At 41.0% G+C, this 26,630-nt stretch overlaps 1 long non-coding RNA gene across 6 annotated transcripts in view; it reads right to left on the reverse strand.

Annotated features, from left to right (window-relative positions):
- LOC147367095 (uncharacterized) overlaps positions 1–19,005 on the reverse strand; it is a 278,020-nt gene extending 259,015 nt beyond the window's left edge. The window contains exons 1-3 of one of the 6 annotated variants that reach the window (XR_015169801.1): positions 18,823–19,005; positions 17,975–18,098; positions 16,752–16,844 (exon numbers count right to left, since the gene is read on the reverse strand). This is a non-coding gene — a long non-coding RNA (uncharacterized LOC147367095). Of the gene's footprint in view, positions 1–16,751; positions 16,845–17,974; positions 18,115–18,822 lie in introns of all 6 variants that reach the window. The other 5 variants (XR_015169802.1, XR_015169803.1, XR_015169800.1 and 2 more) reach the window with 5 other exon arrangements.
- Between the last annotated feature and the right edge of the window lie 7,625 nt (positions 19,006–26,630).

Here is a 26,630-nt window from a genome sequence, read left to right on the forward strand (position 1 = left end):
ATATTTGTTAATTGATGTATTGATTAGTAAGCCTGGGATAAGTGAGATGATGGTAAATACTATGTGTGAAAGGAAACAGAGCCTAGATAAATTGTGAAATGAAGCTAGAGGTGGGCAGTATCCTGCAAGGCCTTCTGGAAATAAATCAACAAAAAGGAGCCGATCTTGACTGTTTTGCACCATTTGAGAATTAGCTGAGTCTGTAATCAAAAAACAATCCTTGATTTGCGGATATTGAAGAATCCTTGCATCCCCGGGATAAAGCCCACTTGGTCATGGTGTATGATCTTTTTAATGTGTTGTTGGATTCTGATTGCTAGAATTTTGTTAAGGATTTTTGCATCTATGTTCATCAGTGATATTGGCCTGTAGTTTTCTTTTTTTGTGGGATCTTTGTCAGGTTTTGGTATTAGGGTGATGGTGGCCTCATAGAATGAGTTTGGAAGTTTACCTTCCTCTGCAATTTTCTGGAAGAGTTTGAGCAGGATAGGTGTTAGCTCTTCTCTAAATTTTTGGTAGAATTCAGCTGTGAAGCCATCTGGACCTGGGCTTTTGTTTGCTGGAAGATTTTTGATTACAGTTTCAATTTCCATGCTTGTGATGGGTCTGTTAAGATTTTCTATTTCTTCCTGGTCGAGTTTTGGAAAGTTGTACTTTTCTAAGAATTTGTCCATTTCTTCCACGTTGTCCATTTTATTGCCATATAATTGTTGATAGTAGTCTCTTATGATCCTTTGTATTTCTGTGTTGTCTGTTGTGATCTCTCCATTTTCGTTTCTAATTTTGTTGATTTGATTTTTCTTCCTTTGTTTCTTGATGAGTCTGGCTAATGGTTTGTCAATTTTATTTATCCTTTCAAAGAACCAGCTTTTGGTTTTGTTGATTTTTGCTATGGTCTCTTTTGTTTCTTTTGCATTTATTTCTGCTCTAATTTTTAAGATTTCTTTCCTTCTACTAGCCCTGGGGTTCTTCATTTCTTCCTTTTCTAGTTGCTTTAGGTGTAGAGTTAGGTTATTTATTTGACTTTTTTCTTGTTTCTTGAGGTGTGCCTGTATTGCTATGAACTTTCCCCTTAGGACTGCTTTTACCGTGTCCCACAGGTTTTGGGTTGTTGTGTTTTCATTTTCATTCGTTTCTATGCAAATTTTGATTTCTTTTTTGATTTCTTCTGTGATTTGTTGGTTATTCAGCAGCGTGTTGTTCAGCCTCCATATGTTGGAATTTTTAATCGTTTTTCTCCTGTAATTGAGATCTAATCTTACTGCATTATGGTCAGAAAAGATGCTTGGGATGACTTCTATTTTTTTGAATTTACCAAGGCTAGCTTTATGGCCCAGGATGTGATCTATCCTGGAGAAGGTTCCATGTGCGCTTGAGAAAAAGGTGAAATTCATTGTTTTGGGATGAAATGTCCTATAGATATCAATTAGGTCTAACTGGTCTATTGTATCATTTAAAGTTTGTGTTTCCTTGTTAATTTTCTGTTTAGTTGATCTATCCATAGATGTGAGTGGGGTATTAAAGTCTCCCACTATTATCGTGTTATTGTTAATTTCTCCTTTCATACTTGTTAGCATTTGTCTTACATACTGCGGTGCTCCCGTGTTGGGTGCATATATATTTATAATTGTTATATCTTCTTCTTGGATTGATCCTTTGATCATTATGTAGTGACCTTCTTTGTCTCTTTTCACAGCCTTTGTTTTAAAGTCTATTTTATCTGATATGAGTATTGCTACTCCTGCTTTCTTTTGGTCCCTATTTGCATGGAAAATCTTTTTCCAGCCCTTCACTTTCAGTCTGTATGTGTCCCCTGTTTTGAGGTGGGTCTCTTGTAGACAACATATATAGTGGTCTTGTTTTTGTATCCATTCAGCCAGTCTTTGTCTTTTGGTTGGGGCATTCAACCCATTTACGTTTAAGGTAATTACTGATAAGTATGATCCCGTTGCCATTTACTTTATTGTTTTGGGTTCGAACTTATACACCGTTTTTGTGTTTCCTGTCTAGAGAATATCTTTTAGTATTTGTTGGAGAGCTGGTTTGGTGGCGCAGAATTCTCTCAGCTTTTGCTTCGCAAATCAATCAATGTAATACACCACATTAACAAATTGAAAAATAAAAACCATATGATAATCTCAATAGATGCAGACAAAGCCTTTGACAAAATTCAACACCCATTTATGATAAAAACTCTCCAGAAAGCAGGAATAGAAGGAACATACCTCAACATAATAAAAGCTATATATGACAAACCCACAGCAAACATTATCCTCAATGGTGAAAAATTGAAAGCATTTCCTCTAAAGTCAGGAACAAGACAAGGGTGCCCACTTTCACCATTACTATTCAACATAGTTTTGGAAGTTTTGGCCACAGCAATCAGAGCAGAAAAAGAAATAAAAGGAATCCAAATTGGAAAAGAAGAAGTAAAACTCTCACTATTTGCAGATGACATGATCCTCTACGTAGAAAACCCTAAAGACTCCACCAGAAAATTACTAGAACTAATTAATGACTATAGTAAAGTTGCAGGATATAAAATCAACACACAGAAATCCCTTGCATTCCTATACACTAATAATGAGAAAACAGAAAGAGAAATTAAGGAAACAATTCCATTCACCATTGCAACGGAAAGAATAAAATACTTAGGAATATATCTACCTAAAGAAACTAAAGACCTATATATAGAAAACTATAAAACACTGGTGAAAGAAATCAAGGTGGACACTAATAGATGGAGAAATATACCATGTTCATGGATTGGAAGAATCAATATAGTGAAAATGAGTATACTACCCAAAGCAATTTATAGATTCAATGCAATCCTTATCAAGCTACCAACAGTATTCTTCACAGAGCTAGAACAAATAATTTCACAATTTGTATGGAAATACAAAAAACCTCGAATAGCCAAAGCGATCTTGAGAAAGAAGAATGGAACTGGAGGAATCAACCTACCTGACTTCAGGCTCTACTACAAAGCCACAGTTATCAAGACAGTATGGTACTGGCACAAAGACAGAAATATAGATCAATGGAACAAAATAGAAAGCCCAGAGATAAATCCATGCACATATAGACACCTTATCTTTGACAAAGGAGGCAAGAATATACAACGGATTAAAGACAATCTCTTTAATAAGTGGTGCTTGGAAAACTGGTCAACCACTTGTAAAAGAATGAAACTAGAACACTTTCTAACACCATACACAAAAATAAACTCAAAATGGATTAAAGATCTAAACATAAGACCAGAAACTTTAAAACTCCTAGAGGAGAACATAGGCAAAACACTCTCTGACATACATCACAGCAGGATCCTCTATGACCCACCTCCCAGAATATCGGAAATAAAAGCAAAAATAAACAAATGGGACCTCATTAACCTTAAAAGCTTTTGCACATCAAAGGAAACTATCAGCAAGGTGAAAAGACAGCCTTCAGAATGGGAGAAAATAATAGCAAATGAAGCAACTGACAAACAACTAATCTCAAAATATACAAGCAACTCCTACAGCTCAACTCCAGAAAAATAAATGACCCAATCAAAAAATGGGCCAAAGAACTAAATAGACATTTCTCCAAAGAAGACATACAGATGGCTAACAAACACATGAAAAGATGCTCAACATCACTCATTATCAGAGAAATGCAAATCAAGACCACTATGAGGTACCATTTCACACCAGTCAGAATGGCTGCGATCCAAAAGTCTACAAATAATAAATGTTGGAGAGGGTATGGAGAAAAGGGAACCCTCTTACACTGTTGGTGGGAATGCAAACTAGTACAGCCACTATGGAGAACAGTGTGGAGATTCCTTAAAAAACTGGAAATAGAACTGCCTTATGATTCAGCAATCCCACTGCTGGGCATACACACTGAGGAAACCAGAAGGGAAAGAGACACGTGTACCTCAATGTTCATCGCAGCACTGTTTATAATAGCCAGGACATGGAAGCAACCTAGATGTCCATCAGCAGATGAATGGATAAGAAAGCTGTGGTACATATACACAATGGAGTATTACTCAGGCGTTAAAAAGAATTCATTTGAATCAGTTCTAATGAGGTGGATGAAACTGGAGCCTATTATACAGAGTGAAGTAAGCCAGAAGGAAAAACACCAATACAGTATACTAACGCATATATATGGAATTTAGAAAGATGATAACAATAACCCTGTGTTCGAGACAGCAAAAGAGACACTGATGTATGGAACAGTCTTATGGACTCTGTGGGAGAGGGAGAGGGTGGGGAGATTTGGGAGAATGGCATTGAAACATGTAAAATATCATGTATGAAACAAGATGCCAGTCCAGGTTCAATGCACGATACTGGATGCTTGGGGCTAGTGCACTGGGGCGACCCAGAGGGATGGTATGGGGAGGGAGGAGGGAGGAGGGTTCAGGATGGGGAGCACATGTATACCTGTGATGGATTCATTTTGATATTTGGCAAAACTAATACAATTATGTAAAGTTTAAAAATAAAATAAAATTAAAAAAAAAAAAAAATCCTGAGGGCTTGCTAAGGTGAGTGCTGCCTTCCGTGATATGAAAAACATGTCATAGGTTTCAGAAGGTGAACATGGCTAACTATGATTGCCACAAAACAAGAAAAATAAACAGAAATCTTAAATGAGTCCTTGAATCACAACAGATACAATTATGAAAACTAGACTATACGTTTACCAGACTTTCATTTTATTACTTTAAAAGACTTCCCTAAAAAGCCACAAGGAAAAGATATCTCTTATTTGAGTCATGGAATGATCTGAAATGGCAACAAACCATTGCTTCAAAAGAAAATCAATTAGTCCTATAAAAACAGTGTCTATAAAAATGCACATAACTTTGATAATGCATTATATTTGCAAGGTAGAGGAACCTTTAAAAATGCATCAGTGACTTAAATGACTTTTCATTGTTATACTACCTTAAACAAATCTTACTTAATGCATTAAAAGCTTTGTGCAGTTCTTACTTTATCCAACCAGGAACTAGAACATGTTTCAAGAGGTCTTCAAGTCCAGCCACCTGCCTCCAAGAAAAGCTACACATACAGTATCATAGACAATGGCCTCACATGTCCATGCTGGCATCTCATAATTCATGCCACTCGCCCAGGTCTTTGCAAAAGCCCATTTTTACATGGAAATAATTCATTTAGTATAATTAGAAAGCCATAAGTTTTCACTTATTTATTCAGAAATGATTTTTAGTTCCTATAAACACTGTGCTAGAAAATAACATGGAAAAATGAATGAAATACCTCTCTTGCTCCTAAGGAACTCACAGGCTAAAGACACCAAGGTGAGCCAAAGATCACCATACAGTCTGATGAGCACGGTGCAGAAGGAAATGGCAGCCCGCTCCACTGTTCTTGCCTGGAGAATCCCAGGGACAGAGGAGCCTGGTGGGCTGCTGTCCATGGGGTCGCACAGAGTCGGACATGACTGAAGCAGCTTAGCATGCATGCATGCGTTGGAGAAGGAAATGACAACCCACTCCAGTATTCTTGCCTGGAGAATCCCAGGGACAGAGGAGCCTGGTGGGCTGCCGTCTATGGGTCGCACAAAGTCGGACACGATGTAAGAGACTTAGCAGCAGCAGCACCATGATGAGCACGGAGACAGGGAGACACATGCAAGGTAAGAGGGGCTACAAGCCCTCTCTGTACCTGGTCACACTATTTAAAAAGTTGGAGGAAAAAGTTGGCCACTCTGAAATAATTCTGCGTACATTATCTCCAAAGATTTATATGTTCCTAATTTCTCCATCATTTCCACACTAAGGAATTCCCTAACTGTCCCAAAACTAGAGTGTGTTTTATATGGAAAAACTGCTACAGGCAATCATTATTAACAGCGTTTACTAATATAATACCCAACCAGAGAAACTACTCTTTGCCATGATAAGTTTTTCAAACTATGAGGAGCAGTAGGGCTGAAATGAATCTAGTCATGAATGAAAACAAAATGATTGAATGAAAACAGTTTGTTTAAAAGTATACACTTGACATTTCCACTCCAGACACACAGATTAAGAGGCTGTCTATCAAGGTAAATCAATTTGAAAGTTGAGCCTGACTCTCTCCACCCTCAAGAAGTGATTTGCAGGTATTTGTGGCCTTTCTTTTTGGTTTGACTGTTATTTCATGTTTTACTGGTAATTCTTCTTATGGAACACTAAGAACATTTATTTGTTCTTCGGTCAGGTTTACTGAGGTATAATTTACAGTCAGTAAAATGCACCCTTTCTAGCACACAGTTCTGAGTTTTGACAAATGTATATAGTCATGCAACCACCACCACAGCAAAGATAGAGAATAGTTCTAACATCCTGAAAATTTTTCCCTGTCCCTTGGAAGTCAGCTTCTACCCCTCGAAAACCATGGTAAATAAATAGAAGCCCCTGTTTGGCAACTTTTAGCTATTCAAGTGCCACCTTTCATAATTGCACCTCTACCTGCACATCACCCATATCATTATTTATTTAACAATTATATGGCTTGCAGTTTTATTGAGAAATTTATTTTCAAATGGAAATTTATTCACTATTTTAAATGAGAATCCCTTGCCATAAATAAATAAAACTATGAACAATATCCAACAAATAAAACTCTACATGAGTAGAGGTACCTCCCCAGATCCTGAGTTCTTGAGTGTCCCTGGTGGGGCCAGTATACACACCTACGCATGCTTTTGGAAACACCAGTGATGGTAGCTATCCCATGCTCTAAATGCTTTCTCCTTGACTGTGTATTCTGTGTATCCTCTAAGAGTCAGATTAGAGCTCAAATAAAGCATTAAAACCTATTTAAAATTACAAAATTAAAATCTGTTTAAAAATTTTAAAACTATTAAAATTGCAACGTCTTTCTATCTACATCAGGCCTTGGATGCCTACTGCTTATTTGCCAAACAGGTTGCTGCTGCTAAGTCGCTTCAGTCATGTCCGATTCTGTGCGATCCCATAGATGGCAGCCCACCAGGCTCCCCCTGTCCCTCGGATTCTCCAGGCAAGGACACTGGAGTAGGTTGCCATTTCCTTCTCCAATGCATGAAAGTGAAAAGTGAAAGTGAAGTTGCTCAGTCATGTCCAACTCTTAGCGACCCCATGGACTGCAGCCCATCAGGCTTCTCCGTCCATGGGATTTTCCAGGCTGGAAAATTTGGAGTGGGGTGCCATTGCCTTCTCTGCCAAACAGGTTACCAAGGCTGATTTTTATGGAAATACAGACCAGATGGACCTTCTTCCTCATCTCTTCAAAATGGTCCTTTCTAAGCAAGACGAAGGCCAGTGTGATTCAGCAACACCTATTTTTGTTACAGTTGACATATGGTATCTCCTTACTCTAGATGAAAAAATGGAATAGAACCTTGGCCCCCAAAACACTTAAACAATTTATTCACCAATTCTTATCTTTGTGTGAGTATTATCTTATATACCTGGTGATTGCTATAGGAATCTATGTAGATAATCACATTTTTAAAGGAAATACACTATTGAAATTTCTTCTAACCCATGGTCACTATGCTCCTTGACAACAATCGTTGACTTTCGTGATATTAATCATCTCTTCTGTCTGAAAGGGACTAAAATGTTTGTTCTGCTTCCTGTTTAATAAAGCCATAAGAAGGATTAATGAGGGAAAACCTCTAGAATACTCCAAGCACTTTCCAAAAAGGCAGCAGTAAAACAGCAGGTGCCTCTTGTGAACACACATTTGTCTTCTTCCTGTAAACTCATCCTGAAGGACATCAGGCTTCCAGCTTATATTTAATTGGCTGATTATGTTGTCACTCTTGAGCTCCTTGCCAAGTTACAGGGAAGAGTTTTCTTGGAAACCATAGCTCCCCAACTTTCTCCAGCTATGCAGTTTAATTACATCTAGCAAAATGACAACAGAGCTCCTAATTAGCCTGGAGATTAATTACTGCTGAATCAGTCCAAACACCACAGCTACCAAATTCAACACAGGTGCTTAGATGAAGGGAAAGAGTTTTCTCAATACCCAACAGAAGGTGGACAAGGAAGGTGTGCTTTACGACTCTCTTCCTGCGAGCTTAAACACACAACCTGTGCAAAATACCCTGTGTCTTTAGAGCCAGGATACCCTGAAGTATTTGAAAAAGAACTAGACTCAAAAACATTTCAAATACTGATATCACATATTCTGAAATGTGCATACTTTCTTGCTACACAAATTTATGCAAACTAGAGCTCCATTTCCCCTTCTCATTTTACTGAGGAGTCTAAAAATCCTACATAATTCATCTACTTCTTCAAAACTATAAATGAAAGAGTGATATAGAGAAAATAAAAAGCAAGCAAAAAATTGTGCTGTATCTTGTGTTAATCTTGTGACTTCTAAGAGTGTCTATAAGCCTGTAGGGTGGATACCACAATACCAGGGTGATAAATGCATTGTCATATCAAAGTCTTGAAAGCCAACCACCACACAGTGGAAACTCCTATTTTCAATGGGAGAATGCCTGAAAGAGGAAAGGGCTAGATTAGCTAGGTAGAGAAAGGAAGGAGTTGATTCCACATACAAATGCTATCCATTTCTTCTCTTTATGTACAAGTCACTTGAGGTATGTTTAAATATATATACACCTAGAATCCAACAAACATGAATTAAACCCCCAAGTGATTCTATATCTGGCCAGAGCTGAGACCAGCTGGTCTGGAGTAACCAAAAGGCTGCCCAGAGGGTGTAACTGCCTAAGACTTAGGAAAGTGACAAAACCAGAAAATGGAGAAGTAGACCAGAAAGAATGAAGCTACAAATCAGAATTCCAAGAGCTCAGGGACTTCCCTAGTGGTCCAGTGGCTAAGACTCTGAGCTCCCAATGCAGAAGGCCCAGGTTTGATCCCTGGTCAGGGAACTAGATCCCACAGGCCAAAACTAAGACCCTGTGCAGCCAAATAAAAAAATTTTAAGTTAAAAAAAAAATTCCAGAATCTCATATGCCAAAGAAATTCAAGGCATGTGGAAATAGACTCATGCTTGATTCTTAAACCACATAAGAAACAAGCAAAGTATCCCCTAATTAGAAGTTGATGTGATAGTGCTGAAGAAGCACTTTTAAAGCATTGGTAGGATGCAAATCTTTGTTGGTTTGAATTCCTGTTTGTTTCTTTGTGTGTTCAGAGGAGTTGTGGGATTTTGTTGGGAATTTAAAAAAAAATAAATAATCCTGACGTTGACTAAAAAGAAAAACTACTCAAATAACCCAAAGGGACATCCATGGGAGGAAGGAGGAAATGAAGTCTGAAAAAGACTTTGTGGAAAGATTCAAGTAAGAGAAACGTACACAAATGCATAGGCCTGATGCGTGTGCCTCACTTACACCAGGACTGGGCAAAGCTGCTGCAAAGCCATTTGCTTGCACAGGACTAGAGGAGAGAGTACATGGCTGCCAGGAGAGGAATGTTGTCAGAGCGACTTCAGAATGAGCTCAGCCACGCTCTCCAGCACTGGGAGGCCCGACCACTGTGCAAGCAGCCGCCCCACCATCTGTACAGGGTAGCTCCTCGGTGCTGGGCCAACCCAAGCTGGGCCACAAGGCCACCTCCTGGGACAGCTTCTGTGTGTGGACACACGCCCACATCCACACGTGGTAGGAAATGGCACTCAGAGAGAGGTGTCCCCGTCATTCCCAGCTTCTGTAGTGGCACTGCTCAGGGTGACGTGACTTGAAATCCAAAGATACATGTTCAAGACTCAAGCCTATATCTTACTTCCTGGATGACCGCTGGCAAATCATTTCACTTCTGTGAGCCATAGTGTCATCATTTTGTAAACGGACATAACATAGAATTTTAGAGTTCATTCAGTCTAACGGTTATCATTTCACAGCTGAAGAAATTAAGAACCAGAGAATATAAAGTGAATGCCCACCTTCAGCCAGCTTATGGATGGGTAAGCAGAATTCACGCTTAAATTTTCCAACTTGAGTTACCTTTCTTCCCTAACCATTGGAATCTTCCGCCTCAGTACTTCCCCTGACTTGCAGGATGGTTTAAGAAAGGAGGTTAGGAGGGTAAGAGCTTCTGGTTCGTGATGGTGAACTGAAACCACATCTCACTTCCAATGCCTCCCCAAAAGCCCACAGAACTTATGGAAAAGATTTTTTTAAAGGAGAAAGAGGAATAAACGAATGAGAAGGGAGGAAAGGGCACCAGCAATGAACTCTGAATAAATCCTAGGAGATTGCAACCACACTGGGATCGGATTGGGGGAGAAAATTTTTTTAAAGTAATAAAACAGTTTCAGTTAAAAAAAGAGTGCCTTCATCAGTGAAAACATTATTCCCCTCTCCAGGGTATCTTCCCAACTCAGGTATCCTAACTGGGTCTCCCACATCATAGGCAGATTCTTTACTGTCCGAGCCACCACGGAAGCCCTTAAAAAGAATATATAACTTTAAACCTAATATTAATGCATTAAATATATTAATAAATATGCAATATTAAATATATGTTAATTCATACATATGATAGACTACTACTGTGCAGCATTTGGCATTCATAGAAGTAGGGAAGACCTTCACATACTGACATGGAAAGGTAATAATGTAATTTCACATGAACAAAAGAGGCATCAAAACGATACAAATAACACAAACCTATGAGTGCATGCTTTTCACTTTCATGCATTGGAGAAGGAAATGGCAACCCACTCCAGTGTTCTTGCCTGGAGAATCTCAGGGACAAGGGAGCCTGGTAGGCTGCTGTCTATGGGGTCGCACAGAGTCGGACACGACTGAAGTGACTTAGCATAGCATGAGTGCATGTCATATGTTCCTACAGTAAAAATAGAAAATGCCTAAGTGCTTGTCATGTAAATGCCTACCAGATTGTGATAAGCACCATTTTGTACATAAGGTAAATGAGAAACAGAGAGGTTAAGTAATTTGCCCAAGGTCACAAAGCAACAGTTGAGTAAATGAAGGGGCTGGGACACAAATCAAGGTCATGTGGCTCCTGAGGTGACGTACTTCCCAGCAGCTCTCAGCCTGCAGAATTGCAGAGAGGGCTCTAAAAAGAGCTCTGGATTGAGTTAGGGAGGTAAGGAGTGAAGACTCCCTATTTTACTTTCACATTTCCCTATCGTTTAATAATCTTCAATAAGAATGTGTTTTTCACTTTAAAATTGGCTCTTTTTTGAGGTACAGTTTTATGAATTGTAGCACATGCATGGGTTCATGTAACCACCAGCACAATCAGGATACAGAACAGTTTCATTACACCCAAAACCTCCCCATTGCTCTCCCCGCCTCAAACCCCTGGCAACCACTGACCTACTTTCCATTACTATACAGCTGACCCTACAGCAGTTACAGTTTGAACTACACAGGTTCAGATTATACATGCGGTCCACTTACAGATGAATTTTTTTATAGTAAATACTGGAGCACTACACAAGTTTGCTTGAATCTGCAGATGCAAAACCACAGGTGAGAAGGGCTGACTATAGTTATATTCTGATTCCAACTGGGAGGGGGTGGTTGGCACCCCTAATCCCTTATTGTTCAAGGGTTAACTGTAGTTCTGTCTCCTTGAGACCATCATGCTGTATGTAGCCTTCTGATGTTGGCTTCTTTCATTCTACAGAGTGCCTTTGCAATTGCACAATTAATTACATGCATCAAAAATATGCTCCTTTATATTACTGAGTAGTATTCTATTCCATGAATGCAGCAGTTAAAGCACATTTAGGCTGTTTCTAGTTTGGGGCGATTATGAATACAGCTACTGTAAGCATTTGTGTAGAGTTTTGTATGAACACAAACTTTCATTCCTCTTGGACCAACACCTAGGAGTACACTTGCCGAGTCTCATAAGTATGTGTCCTTCATAGACAAATGCCAGGCTGTTTTCTAGAGTTGCTAGACAATTCCCCATTTTCATCAATAATGGATGACAGTCCCTATTGCTCTACATTCTCATCAGCATTTGGTACTTTCAATATTTTAATTTTAGTCATTCTGAGAGGTGTGCAGTAAGAATATATTACTTAAACTTTTAAAAAATGGAACAGAATTGAATGGCATAAGTATAAAACAGATTATCTCCTAAGCTGTTGGTAGGTAGAAACACAAATAAGAACTGTTTGGGGACATTCCTTTCATCCATTAAATATTTCTTGAGCACCTAACATATGTGTCCACTAGGCTTTTCATACACATGTTTCAAAGGCTTAGGAATTCTCACGTACCTTATGATTTTATTTTGTCATCACTATCTATTTACTTATAATACCCATAGTCTGTGTCATACAACACTAAAATGTAGCTTTTAAAAAGCAGTAGAGCTCAAAAAAGATAACATATTAAACTCTTGTTTACATTAATAATTTGTAATTTTGGAAGACACTGTACTCTACAGATACACAAAAGGAAGTTCAGCTATAGAATTTTATCTATTTCTTCCACCCTGAATCTCTTTGTTTTGTCAAAACAGGTAGAAGACTTAGTTTATTTCCTACCAAGGCCCTGTGAGTGCTTGACAATGAGAAATTAATTGAGAAGATATAAGCGCCAATTGATTTTCTGCTTGCCAACTGTGGACACTCTGCAGATTATTTACAAAAGCCAGAAAGAAAATAGGAAAAAAGGCAAAGATGTGTGCCTGGGTCAGAAAGCAGCAAGGGGCTGCCCAGGAATTCAATTACAGTAATCCCTGCTGGCTCAGGACTTCCCTGCAACTTTGCCACATCCTTCTTGCCAAACCTAGCCCACCTGGGCCAAAGGACTCCAAGTGTAATGCTTTAGCATCTCAAAGACCTCTTTCTCCTGGTTTGTATAGACTGTCAACAGCATCTTCAATGGTAGAGAGAGAATAGATGCAAGAAAGTCAGTTTGGAATATAAAAATCCATTACTACAAAGAGGCCGAACAACATGGCCCTGGACTGAAGGAAAATCAGGAAAAAAAAGTATTCTTAGAAATTACTTTTAGCCAAAGAAAGTATTATATTCAGGGAAAGACCTGCATTTCTCCCCAGGGTAGTCTCATGTTGGTTCCTGACCCCAATTCTCCTGTGTGTGCTTAGTCGCTCAGTCATGTCCAACTCTTTGAGACTATAGCCCTCCAGGTTTCTCTGTCCATGGGGATTCTCCAGGCAAGAATACTAGAGTGGGTTGCCATGCCCTCCTCCAGGGGATCTTCCCAACCCAAGGATCAAACCCAGGTCTCCCACATTGTGGTCCAGGAAGCCCCAACTTTCCTAAACCAGGTTAAATTTAACTAACTGGCTAGAAATGCTTTTCATAATTCTTTTGTGTAGGGTCCTAATCATGGAGACCTACAATTTTAAGTTGGTTGAATATGTGATTCAAATTTTAGTTCAGATTCCACAGATGGGACCCCGAGCCATGGAGGAGCAAGAGGACAGCAGTGTCAGAGCAGAGCCATGACCAGAAGGAAAGTTTTCAGATACCAAGTCTAGAACACACATTAAACTTACTTTACATAATTGTTCTGCCTCTTAAAGGAGAGCTATTCATATGCATTGCTTTTGGATATTACTGTTATCGCCTACTAAAAATGGTGTTCATATTGACATTCCTCCCAGATATGCCCCTCAAGAAAGGAAAAGGGGCAACAGAGGAGGAAAATCTTCAGAAAGAAACTGTTGCAAAGTAATGAGAATAACTTTTTCATTAAAGCTGGTTTTAAGCACAAATAGTTCATTCTTAATGAGATTCAGTTGATCCTAAATATTGTACAATTTTACCTCATCATAATCATATTCTAGTCTTCCTGTCATTCCGATCAAGATGCATGATACAGCTTCAAATTAAGTTCAATTCCTCAATTTTTAAGGACTGTGAAATTCAACCCCAATACTTCAACTATCACTATCCAAGAGCTACTAGTGTGGACTTGGCCTTCAAAGAGAGCAAGAATAAAAGGGACCCAAGAAAATGGATGAGATTTCTGGAAGCAAAGATAAGTAATGGATTTTCCATTTCCAGGGAGTTCATTTCTCAGGTATATAAAAATACATTTAAGTTATGCCTACTCAAAATCCTATCTAACTTTTATGTTCTTAGGAGCCTGGTAGGCTCCAGTCCATGAGGTCACTAAGAGTCGGACATGACTGAGCGACTTCACTTTCACTTTTCACTTTCATGCACTGGAGAAGGAAATGGCAACCCACTCCAGTGTTCTTGCCTGGAGAATCCCAGGGACGGCGGAGCCTGGGGGGCTGCCGTCTATGGGGTCACACAGAGTCAGAGACGACTGAAGCGACTTAGCAGCAGCAGCAGCAGCATGTGGTAAAGAACTTGCCTGCCAACGCAGGAGACGTAAGAGACTCAATCCCTGGGTCGGGAAGATCCTCTGGAGCAGGAAATGGTAAACTACTCCAGTATTCTTGCCTGGAGAATCCCATGGACAGAGCAGCCTGGTGGGCTACAGTCCACCGGGTTGCAAAAAGTCAGACGTGACTGAAACAACTTAGGACAGACCCATATTTAAGGTCTAGAGCACCTAATATATCTGATGATGTGATCTGTCCTAGCAGAGTGATTGCCAATGCTGGTTAATGGTCCTGGTTTATCTATCTCTGCTTAAACTACCTGAATGGATACTTTTATTTCAAGACTTTACAAATAATTATTAAGCCCTAACTATGTGTCAGGTGCTCTTTTTAGCAAATAACATGTACTAATTCATTTAAATCTCAAACACACCTATGAGATGAGCATTACTGTTATCCTCACTTTACAGCTGAAGAAACTGAGGCAATTGAGGCTAAGATACTGTGATCCAAGTCACAGTGTATAAAAGCTGGGAAATAAGCCCATGCTTGAAAAGAAGCAAAACCCATTAATGAACAAATTATGTAGAGTTTGAGAGTTAATTTAAGTATATGTGGGAATAGATAAGGATATATAGTAAATTATTAAGAATTAACATCAATGACCATGGTCTAGGTTTATTGTTAACTCCATCTCACTATTTAAGCTATTAGCGACAAGTGATAAGAATCAGATCTTTATCCTAGACTACACACATCTTGCTGAGTGTCTCACCAGTTATATTACCTGATGCTGAGTGTCTCTTCTGTTTCCGGTTGCTCCACACCTCGCACTCTTCCATACTGCCCTTGCTTGGATCACCCAGTGCCTTTTTTTCATAACAAGCAAACATACTGCAAAGAGCCTTAACTCCTTTCCTACTATTATGCCATTTCGTCCTTAAAGCAGAGAGCTTTCTTGCCTTAACTATAAAAATTTCATGTCTACAACACAAACGAACATATCTATGAGACAGAAACAGAGAGATAGACAGAGGAGGTGAGTGAGGGAGGAAAGGATTGGGAGTTTGGAATTAGCAGATGCGAACTATTATTTATTAAACAATAAGGTCCTATTGTATAGCATGGGGAACTCTACCCAATCTCCTGGGACAAACAATAATGGAAGTTTTTTTTAATGAATGTATGTACGTGTATAACTGATTCATTTTGCTGTACAGCAAAAGTTAACACATTATCGAATATACTTCAATAAAATTTTTAAAAATAAAAGTTTCCTGTGACTGTCTACTGCTCCAGCTATTTGTTGCTCTCTTCACCAACACTGAATGCATAATTCCTTCCACTGGCATGCCCTCTTTAAATGCCTTCTTAGAACCTGTTAATATCCCCTGGGTTGTATAGGTCTCCCTGGCTTTGACAGCACCCAGTTCAAGGACTGCCCATAGACTAGAGCTTCTTAAACCCAAATGTTCATATGAATCAGCTGCTGTTATTAAAATACAGATTCCATCTTAGTATCTCTGGGGTAAAGCCTCAGATGCTACATTTCTAACAAGCTTCTAGGTGATACTTATCCTGTTTCAAAGACCACAATACAATCAGCAAGAACCTCACAGACTCGTCACCTCTTCCTTACCAGTTTCTTTTATCCCACCATTCAGTTCAGTTCAGTCACTAAGTCGTGTCCGACTCTTTGCGATCCCATGGTCTGCAGCATGCCAGGCTTCCCTGTCCTTCACCATCTCCTGGAGCTTGCTCAAACTCATGTCCATTGAGTCAATAATGCCATCCAACTATCTCATCCTCTGTTGTCTCCTTCTCCTCCCACCTTCAATCTTTCCCAGCATCAGGGGCTTTTCAAATGAGTCAGTTCTTCACATCAGGTGGCCAAAGTATTGGAGTTTCAGCTACAGCATCAGTCCTTCCAATGAACACTCAGGACTGATTTCCTTCAGGATGGACTTGTTGGACCTCCTTGCAGTCCAAGGGACTCTCAAGAGTCTTCTCCACCACCACAGTTCAAAGGCATCAATTCTTCCTTGCTCAGCTTTCTTTATAGTCCAACTCTCACATCCATACATGACTACTGGAAAACCATAGCTTTGACTAGACAGACCTTTGCAACTACCTAGTCACACAACCTTTGGCATAAGCCCTCTTGGACCATTAACCCCACTGTAGAGCTGCCAAGCAGACGACTCACAAACTGCAGAACAATTATACCAAAGAAGTTCTCACGCTGTTAAGAAAGTTCTAGGACCCACAACAAATTTCCCAACCTGGGGATCTGGCAAAGGGACTGAGAATTCTCAGAGAGCTTGACTTTGGAGGCCGATGGGACTTGATTACAGAATTTACACAGAACCAGAGAAACAGTCTCTTGGAGGACACAAACAAAACCTTGTGCACACCAGGACCCAGGAGAAAGGAGTAGTGACCCCACAAAAGAGTGACCCAGACTTGCCTGTGAGTGTCCAGAAGTCTCCAGCAGAGGTGTGGGTCAGCGGTGGCCTATTGCAGGGCCGGGGCACTGAATGCAGCAGTGAGTGCATGGGACCTTTTGAAGGAGGTCACTATTATCTTCATTACCTCCACCATAGTTTGGTCTCAGGTCAAACAATACGGAGGGAACAGGGCCCCGCCCATCAACAGAATGCCACTATTAATGCCCCGGTATCTTCCTTCCATGGAGAAGGCAATGGCACACCACTCCAGTACTCTTGCCTGGAAAATCCCATGGATGGAGGAGCCTGGTAGGCTGCAGTCCATGGGGTCGCTAAGAGTCGGACACGACTGAGCGACTTCACTTTCACTTTTCACTTTCATGCATTGGAGAAGGAAATGGCAGCCCACTCCAGTGTTCTTGCCTGGAGAATTCCAGGGACTGGGGAGCCTGGTGGGCTGCCATCTATGGGGTCGCACAGAGTCGGACACGACTGAAGTAACTTAGCATAGCATATCTTCCTTCCATCTCCTGCCTGAGCTGCAGCACCTGGGTTACACATAACAAGTGTCTGAGTTTTTTTCCTCCTGTTTCTATGGTCACTAAACATGTATGTTTCTCAGTTCTCCCAAGAATATAATCGACCAAATAATCTAGAGATTTTCTCCTTCAGGGCACCTGAAAGAATGAGAAAAACATCACCAGCACCACCCTTAAAATTTTAATTCATAAATAGATAGGCTGCAAAGCTGCCTTCTTCTTAGCTCATATTTATTCTCCTCTAGCAGCTGGAAGTCTAACTTATGAGGAAATGGAAAATAGATGAGAGGAGGGCTTTGCCCAAGAGAGCTTTCATCAGTAAAGTACCAAAGTAATTACTGCACCTGACAAATTCCTACTCCTTGTTTTAGCCCAGTTTTAATAAAAGAAAGATTCAACAATGGTTTATATTACCTGGCATTGCCTTTAATTTCATCAAGCTCCAGCATGAAGACTTGCCACATTTACACTAAACTTCTTTTTACTCCTGAAGTTCATTTGTGAAGGCAGCTGCTGGGGCTTTAATCATCTTTTCTTCAATCTTTCATTTCTAACACACTGTGAGTGATAATGGCTCTCCCAGGCCCCCCTGCAAACTAGGCAAATTCTCCTTCATGTCACTCCCAGGTAGTCAGTGGTACAGAAAGCATCTACTAATTAAGAACTGAAAGGCCATTTCAAATGCTCTGGCTATAAAGACTTACCATTTCACATTCACGGTGGGCCCCATGCAAAGGTAAGGTCCTCCGACCTGCTGGACCAGGCAGTATTTCTCCTAACTTAGGAACAGCAGGCAAATTCTTGGCATTTCAGAGGTTCTGCAGAAATCTAGGGTAATGAAATGCTGCTCATGTTTGAGAGCACAAAGCCCTTAGAATAACCTTGTCAGTATTAAGTAGATCACAGGAGTTCAAATCTCAATCACTGAGGCCCCAATGTCTCAAGGAGCACTTAGAAAAACCTCGACAATGTTTTATGCCTCCAGGGTCATTCTTTTCACACTGATGCTACTTAAAAAGTTTATTTCCTATGATTTTCTCTAAAAACCTGTAGGCTGCAAGCTGTTGCATGATTTGAAGAGTGTTTAAAATTCCATCTGGCTCAGACTGTAAAGCGTCTGTCTACAATGAGAGAGACCTGGGTTCGATCCCTGGGTCGGGAAGATCCCCTGGAGAAGGAAATGGCAATCCATTCCAGTACTATTGCCTGGAAAATCCCATGGACAGAGGAGCCTGGTAGGCTATAGTCCATGGGGTCACAAAGAGTTGGACACGACTGAGTGACTTCACTTTTTCACTTTAAAATTCCATCTAGAAAAGTTACTGTTCAAGATGGCAACACAGGAAGATCCCAAACTGACCTCCTCCCATAGACACACTGAGTTTAGAGCCACATATGGACAAGTTTTTCTCTTAAGACAACCTAAAGTTAGGCTGAGTGGCAAACAAGAAACCACCCGCTCCCCACACAGCTTGCCACAACCAGAAGAAACTCAAAACCCAGGATTTCTCCCCAAGAGGAAAAACTTTGAGCCCCACATTGGACACCTTACCTTTCAGTACCTGCACCTGAGAGATGAGCCCCCAAAAGCTCTAACTTTGAAAGCAAACAGGGCTCACATCCTGAGACCCACAGGACTATAGCATCCTGAGAGCATGCTTTTAAAGGGTGCACGTGCTCAGCTCTACCCACTCCAGGACCCAGCTTGGAGGCAGCCAATCAAGCCCTGAATTAACTGAAGGAGACTCACCAGTTGATAAGAGTGTTGTCCTGAGGGGCGGGCATCTAATTAACATCCACCTCTAGGAGCCTGCTGGAACTCTACAGTGAGGGAGGTGGGGGAAGGGGCCATTTTCACACTCTCCCTTTGCTCTGGAGCACCAGCATCATCCAGAAGGGAGCTTTTACCTGTGTCTGGTGCCCAGATCTCTGTGACTGCCACCAGGGGCAGTGGGTACCTCTTGACTACCTGGCTCTGGAGGCAAACCGAGCTTGCACTCCTGGTCCTGTGGGACTGTAATAATCAGTATTACCCAGAAAAGAGCTCATACCCTAATTTTTGCAGCTGCTACCAGAGGACACGTCTGTAACACCAGCCTCTGGCAGCCAGTGGGGCTTTCACCTGTAGGTCTCACAAGACTGTAACCAAAGGAGAAAGAGTTCTTAAGTAGCTACCACTCCTCAGGGCACAGCAAGAGGTAGCAGACCCAGAAGCCTGTCTCTGGGAAGAAGTGCTTAGTCATTCAGTCATGTCTGACTCTTTGCAACCCCGTGGACTGTAGCCCTCCAGGCTCCTCTGTCCATAGGGATTCTCCAGGCAAGAATACTGGAATGGGTTGCCATGCCATCCTCCAGGAGATCTTTCCCAACCATGGTACCCAGATTTCCTGCATTGCAGGTGGATTCTTTACCATCTGAGCCACCAAGGAAGCCCAAGAATACGGGAATGGGTAACTTATCCCTTCTTCAGGGGATTTTCCCAACCCAGGAATCAAACTGGAGTCTCCTGCATTGCAGGTGGATTCTTTACCAGCTGAGCTACCAGGGAAGTCCCCTGGGAAGAAGGCCTATTAGCTTATCATCATGGATGTGGCCTGAGGGGCAGGCTTCTAATTAAACACACATCCAGGGGCTGACTGTAACCTTGGAGGACAGGCACTACCTCCAGGCTTTCCTGCTGCTGTGCTCCAGGGAGCCAGTGTCTCCTGGAGGGGAGCTTTCCACTTGGCCCCAGCCTTGGCTTTTGCATCCAGTGCCCCCAGGTTTGCAGTTGCTGCCTAGGGGATGCCCTTTGATCACCTGGCTCTGATGGACAGGGGATGGGGTGCTTGCATTCATGGATCCTAATTGTGACAAATCAAAGAGCCGGTTCTTGGAAGGCAGCCAACCCGGGGACTGTGCGGACAGACTGACGCCACCCCGCCCACACCCGCCAGTCCCAGGTTTCTTGGCTTGTCCTGGAGCTCTGGCCTGAGGGGCAGGTGTGAGATCCCCCACACATCTAGCAGACTCTGGAGCGACTCTCAAGCAATGCAGGCTGTGGGTACCATCTTGGCAATCTCCTTCTGTCTTGTTCCAGCTCCCCAGTATCTCCCAGAAAGAGCTTATACAGTTGTTTGGAGCTCCAATTGTTGTGACTGCCAGATCACCTGGCTAGCAGAGTACACACTTATGATCCCACAAAAAAAAAAGTATGTATTTTCATACTTTAAAAAGCCACTACCTGAGGGGTCTGGCTTCTAAACAGTCTGAATCTAGATGCTGAGATCTTCCCCCTAGAAACACTGACAGGTCTTGTCGCATCCTCAATTACTGAGAGTTACTAAAATTATAATAGGCTGCTTGGATAAGCACAACGGTTTGAGAGACAACAAAGCATTGGGGCAGGGTTGAACAACAAGGTTCATCTCCTACACGAGGCCACTCCTTCAGGGCTGGGAGAAGTGGTTGTTTCATCGACTGTATAGAAGCCAACACGGAGTGTCGAGCAAAATGAAGAAACAAATGCAAGAACAAGGTAAAATCTCAGGGGAAAAAAAAACCTTAATGAAATGGAGGTAATAGGAAGAGCAACAGGATAAGCATCTCCAAATAAGGAGTGAAGATGGCAGGGCCAGCTGACAAGAACCATCTTTCTTGACAATTTCCTCATCATCCCCATCTGGATGGGAATGTATCCTGGGATAGAACTGATCCTGGGACAACGAAAAGCCCTGATCAGACTTCTACTTCTTTGAGATTAGCTTGAGGCATCATCTGGCCTGCTTTCCTGGGAGCTCTCTGGTTTTCACAAAGGAGAGCCAAGTGTATTGTAGAGGGAGTGGACGGGAATTTTATAATGATAAGAGTCAATCCAACAAAAGGACATAACATGTGTAAATATATATGCAGCCAACATAGAAGCACTTAAATATATAAAGCAAGCATTAACAGATCTAAACGGAGAAACAAACAGCAATATAATGGTAGGGTATTTTAAAATCCCACTTACATCAATAGATAGATGATCCACATGGAAAATCAATAAGGAAACATCAGCCTCAAATGACACATGAGATCAAATGAGATTAACATACAGAACATTCCATCCAAAAGCAACAGAATACACATCCTTCTCAAGTACACACAAAGCATTTTCTAGGATAGGTAATATGTTAGGTCAAAAAACAAGTCTTAATAAATTTAAGAGGGCTAAATTCATATCAAGGATCTTTTCCAGCACAGTGGTATGAAACTAAGAATTACCTGAAGAAAGCTGGAAAAATATGTGGAGATTAAACCACATAGCACTAAAAAACCAAAGGGTCAAGAAGAAATAAAGAGAAAAACTTGAAAATACCTTCAGACAAACAAAAATGGAAATATACCAAAATCTGGGGGATGTTGCAAATGCAGTTCTAAGAGGGAATTTCATAGCAATAAATATCTACTTCAAGAAACAAGTCTCAAATAAACAACCAAACTTTACTCCTCAAGGGAGCAGAAAAAGAAGAACAAAGGAAACTCAAAGTTAGTAGAAGGAAGGAAATAACAAAGGTTACAGTAGAAATAGAGACCAAAATGACAGTACAGAAGTTCAAACTTAGAGCTGATTCTTTGAAAAGATAAATGAAATTGACAAGTCTTTAGCTAGACTTAACCAAGAAAAAAAGGACTCAAATAATATCAAAAATAAAAAGGAAATATTACAAATGATACAGCATAAATATGAAGGATCATAAGAGGCTGCTATGAAACATCAACAAACTGAACAACCTAGAAGAAATGGATAAATTCACAGAAATATACAACCTACCAAGACATAATCATGATTAAATAGAAAATGTGAACAGACCAGCTACTAGTAAGAAGATTGAATCAATAGTCTAGAAGGACGTCAACATCATTAATCATCGGTTCAGTTCAGTTCAGTTCAGTCACTCAGTCATGTCCAACTCTTTGCAACCCCATGAATCGCAGCACGCCAGGCCTCCCTGTCCATCACCAACTCCCAGAGTTCACTCAGACTCACGTCCATCGAGTCAGTGATGCCATCCAGCCATCTCATCCTCTATTGTCCCCTTCTCCTCCTGCCCCCAATCCCTCCCAGCATCAGAGTCTTTTCCAATGAGTCAGCTCTTCACATGAGGTGGCCAAAGTACTGGAGTTTCAGCTTTAGCATCATTCCTTCCAAAGAAATCCCAGGGCCGATCTCCTTCCGAATGGACTGGTTGGATCTCCTTGCAGTCCAAGGGACTCTCAAGAGTCTTCTCCAACACCACAGTTCAAAAACATCAATTCTTTGGCGCTCAGCTTTCTTCACAGTCCAACTCTCACATCCATACATGACCACTGGAAAAACCATAGCAGAATGTGGTCCACTGGAGAAGGGAATGGAAAACCACTTCAGTATTCTTGCCTTGAGAACCCCATGAACAGTATGAAAAGACAAAATGATAGGATACTGAAAGAGGAACTCCCCAGGTCAGTAGGTGCCCAATATGCTACTGAAGATCAGTGGAGAAATAACTCCAGAAAGAATGAAGGGATGAAGCCAAAGCAAAAACAATACCCAGTTGTGGATGTGACTGGTGATAGAAGCAAGGTCTGATGCTGTAAAGAGCAATATTGCATAGGAACCTGGAATGTCAGGTCCATGAATCAAGGCAAATTGGAAGTGGTCAAACAGGAGATGGCAAGAGTGAACGTCGACATTCTAGGAATCAGTGAACTAAAATGGACTGGAATGGGTGAATTTAACTTAGATGACCATTATATCTACTACTGCGGGCAGGAATCCCTCAGAAGAAATGGAGTAGCCATCGTGGTCAACAAGAGAGTTCGAAATGCAGTACTTGGATGCAATCTCAAAAACGACAGAATGATCTCTGTTCGTTTCCGAGGCAAACCATTCAATATCACAGTAATCCAAGTCTATGCCCCAACCAGTAACGCTGAAGAAGCTGAAGTTGAATGGTTCTATGAAGACCTACAAGACCTTTTAAAACTAACACCCAAAAATGATGTCCTTTTCATTATAGGGGACTGGAATGCGAAAGTAAGAAGTCAAGAAACACTTGGAGTAACAGGCAAATTTGGCCTTGGAATATGGAATGAAGCACGGCAAAGACTAATAGAGTTTTGCCAAGAAAATGCACTGGTCATAGCAAACACCTTCATTAATCATCAGGGAAATGCAAATCAAAGCTACAACAAGATATCACTGCAAACCTATTAGAGTGGCTACTATCAACAAGACAAGAAATAGCAAACACTGGTGAAGATGTGGAGGAAAGGGAACCCTTGTGATTGTTGGTGGGAAAATAAATTGGTGCAATCACAATGAAAAACAGTTGAGAGGTTCCTTAGAAATTTAAAAATATAACTACCATATGCTATGCTATGCTATGCTACGTCACTTCAGTCGTGTCCGATTCTGTGTGACCCCATAGACGGCAGCCCACTGGGCTCCCCTGTCCCTGGGATTCTCCAGGCAAGAACACTGGAGTGGGTTGCCATTTCCTTCTCCAATGCATGAAGGTGAAAAGTCAAAGTGAAGTCGCTCAGTCGTATCCGGCTCTTAGGGACCCCATAGACTGAAGCGCACCAGGCTCCTCCATCCATGGGATTTTCCAGGCAAGAGTACTGGAGTGGGGTGCCATTGCCTTAATTTCACTTCTGGGTATTTGTCTAAATAAAACACTAACTCAAAAATATATTTTCACCTCCATATTCATTGCAGCATTATTTAACAATAGCCAAGACATGGAAACAACTGAAGTGTCTATCAATGGATGAATGAATAAAGAAGTTATTGGGTGTGTACACTTATATGCTTGGAATGCAACACTGTGACAGAAATAACTGAACAATACACTCCATGCCTCGACCTCTGCACAAGACCTATAGTGTCCTTCACCCCAAGTGGCTGAATCCATGGAATATGATTGGAATTCATTTATAATCTACCTAAAACAATCTAGAAGTTGTTTTTTTTTTTTTAATGTATACAGCAAAGGGTAATGCCTAACTACTTTAATTCTACCACATGAACTTGCAGAGTGGTACAGAAATTTACTGTATGACTATTTCCACTTTGTGCCAGTATATAAATTCTTCATCTCTCCATTGATAGCTCATCATGAGATTACATGATCACTTAACACATCAGTTCTTCAAAGGGGGCAATTTCAATTACATGGAAGCCTCCCAACATTGTCATTAACAAGGAAACATAGTAGAAGGCAAAACCCCAGGCTAGATGTTCATACGGAAGAACTAATGATTACCTCCAAAGTCCACATTTCCTTAATTATAGCATCACATTCAGTAAAGTTAAAGCTTTGTCAGGCATCTCTGTGTTTATGGGGGAAAGGAATTTGTATCATTCAAAATTGACATGTTGTACAAGGGAAGGTTACCATCAAAGCGGAATGAAATAGATTGCACTGCAGTCTTCCTTTTTAGAACAACACATTCTCCCAAAAGGGAGAAAATAAATAGAAGGGTAAATCATCTCTGTTGTTACATTATTTCTAATTCTGCACTCTTTTGACACCCAAAAAAGAATGCACTCCATAGAGTGTATACTCAAACATGAAGCAGCTTGATTGCTAGTCCTGACAATTGCATAAATTAATGACAACTCTCCATCAAGATCTAATTTGATGATGTTTCAAAACAATGTCTAAATTTTTTGCAGTACCCAGATAAGATGTAACAAATCATTTCAGTTAGTGCTTCTTGGGCTAGATGTGACAAGCTATGACCTAAATGAAAGAAATATTCTTGTTTTCTGTGATTATTTCTCCTCTGAAGGATAAACTAAATCTAAATCTAGATCTTTTACAAGATACATTATTAAGCTGGACTCAATACTGCCCTATAAAATGGAGAAGGTTGACTCATGGGGTTAGAAAGTAGTGAAGAGGTGGAAGTGCTCAGTCGCTCTGTCGTGGCTGACTCTTTGCGACCCCATGGACGTAGCCCACCAGGCTCCTCTATTCATGGAATTTCCCAGGCAAAGAATACCGGAGTGGGTTGCCGTTTCCTTCTCCAGGGAGAAGTGAATGAGAAAGAGAAGGGAAGTACATCCTACTGACAATGATGGGAGAGAAGAAATTATCCAATCTCTCCATGTTAGTACCAGGTGACCTGGTCACTCAGCTGACCTATATTTCCTTTCCAGGTTTGTGAAGGGAGTGAGGAAGGTGAGAAATATTTGCCAGGGAAAGGATGCTAGCTAACATAGTGTTAGGTAGTACAGTTAAACAGAAAATGATATCAGCCTGAATCTGAGGAGTCTTGATACCTATCCCAGCTTCACTACTGATTTTGTCCGTGGCTTTGGAAATGCCCCAGTGCCTCCAGTTCTCCATTTTATCATCTGCAAAATGGATCATCTCTAAACTATTGCTCTCCAGAAAATGTACATAGTAGCACAAATGATTTATAGAGAATGCTATGCAAAGAATATTATTCGAGCTAAGTGATGCTCACCAAGAGAAAACTGTGTCCACCTCTCTATTTGCATTTATGATTTGATCATATATTTTTAATAATAAGGTCATAAGTTAAATTGGCCAAGAGGCAAATGAGTTACTCTAAATGTTCCTAATAAACCTGTATTAGAATCAATTTTTCAGGAGGGAAAAATCAAACAAGTTTTTCGATCCATCTCAATTTCTCTTTCTAGAGTCCCACGCTTTCCACCATCTTCCTAGTTACAACAAGCCGCTGTCACACCTCGAGTGTGAACCAGCCAGTATGGCTCATGCTAGTTTCTCTGCCCTCTCCATAACAGCCCTTTACAAAATATCTTTGGAGGGGAGACCTCATTCCCCACCTCCACATATCCTAGAATGTGCCTCTTACGTCCGACTTTCCCCTCTCCCCAGTGTCTTTCCCAGTTTCCCCTGCAGAATCAGCCTTCCTCGGGATGTCACCCCCACTCCCTCAGCACACACCAAACTATCCCCTTTGCTGCTCACCCCCAGAATGACAGAGTTCATCCCATGTCCTCCCTACAGAACTGTCTTTGGAGTCCACTGGTATTGATGGAGGCCTCTGCAGACATTCCATGGGGTTGCAAAGAGTCAGCCACGACTGAGCAACTTCACTTTCACTTTTCTGCAGAGTTAGTCTCAAAGAAAGAGTGTATTCTTTGTGGGTGGAAGGGTGCAATGAGCTCAGCTCATCTCTCTACAGCAGCGTTGCTGGGTTGGGGGCAGTGAGTCCTCTAACTGCAAATACAGCTGTTCTCCATTATAAGTCATCACGTTCTGGAGGATGTGGGCCCTGTGGATCTGAAGCCTAACCTCTCTACCTACACCCAACCTAGGAAGCAGTTCCTAAGAATGCTTTTACAAAGCCAACTTTAAC

Source organism: Bos grunniens, chromosome 8, assembly GCF_055505025.1.
Source record: "Bos grunniens cultivar Pamir isolate PY7600 chromosome 8, Bosgru_T2T1.0, whole genome shotgun sequence".
NCBI lineage: Eukaryota > Metazoa > Chordata > Mammalia > Artiodactyla > Bovidae > Bos > Bos grunniens.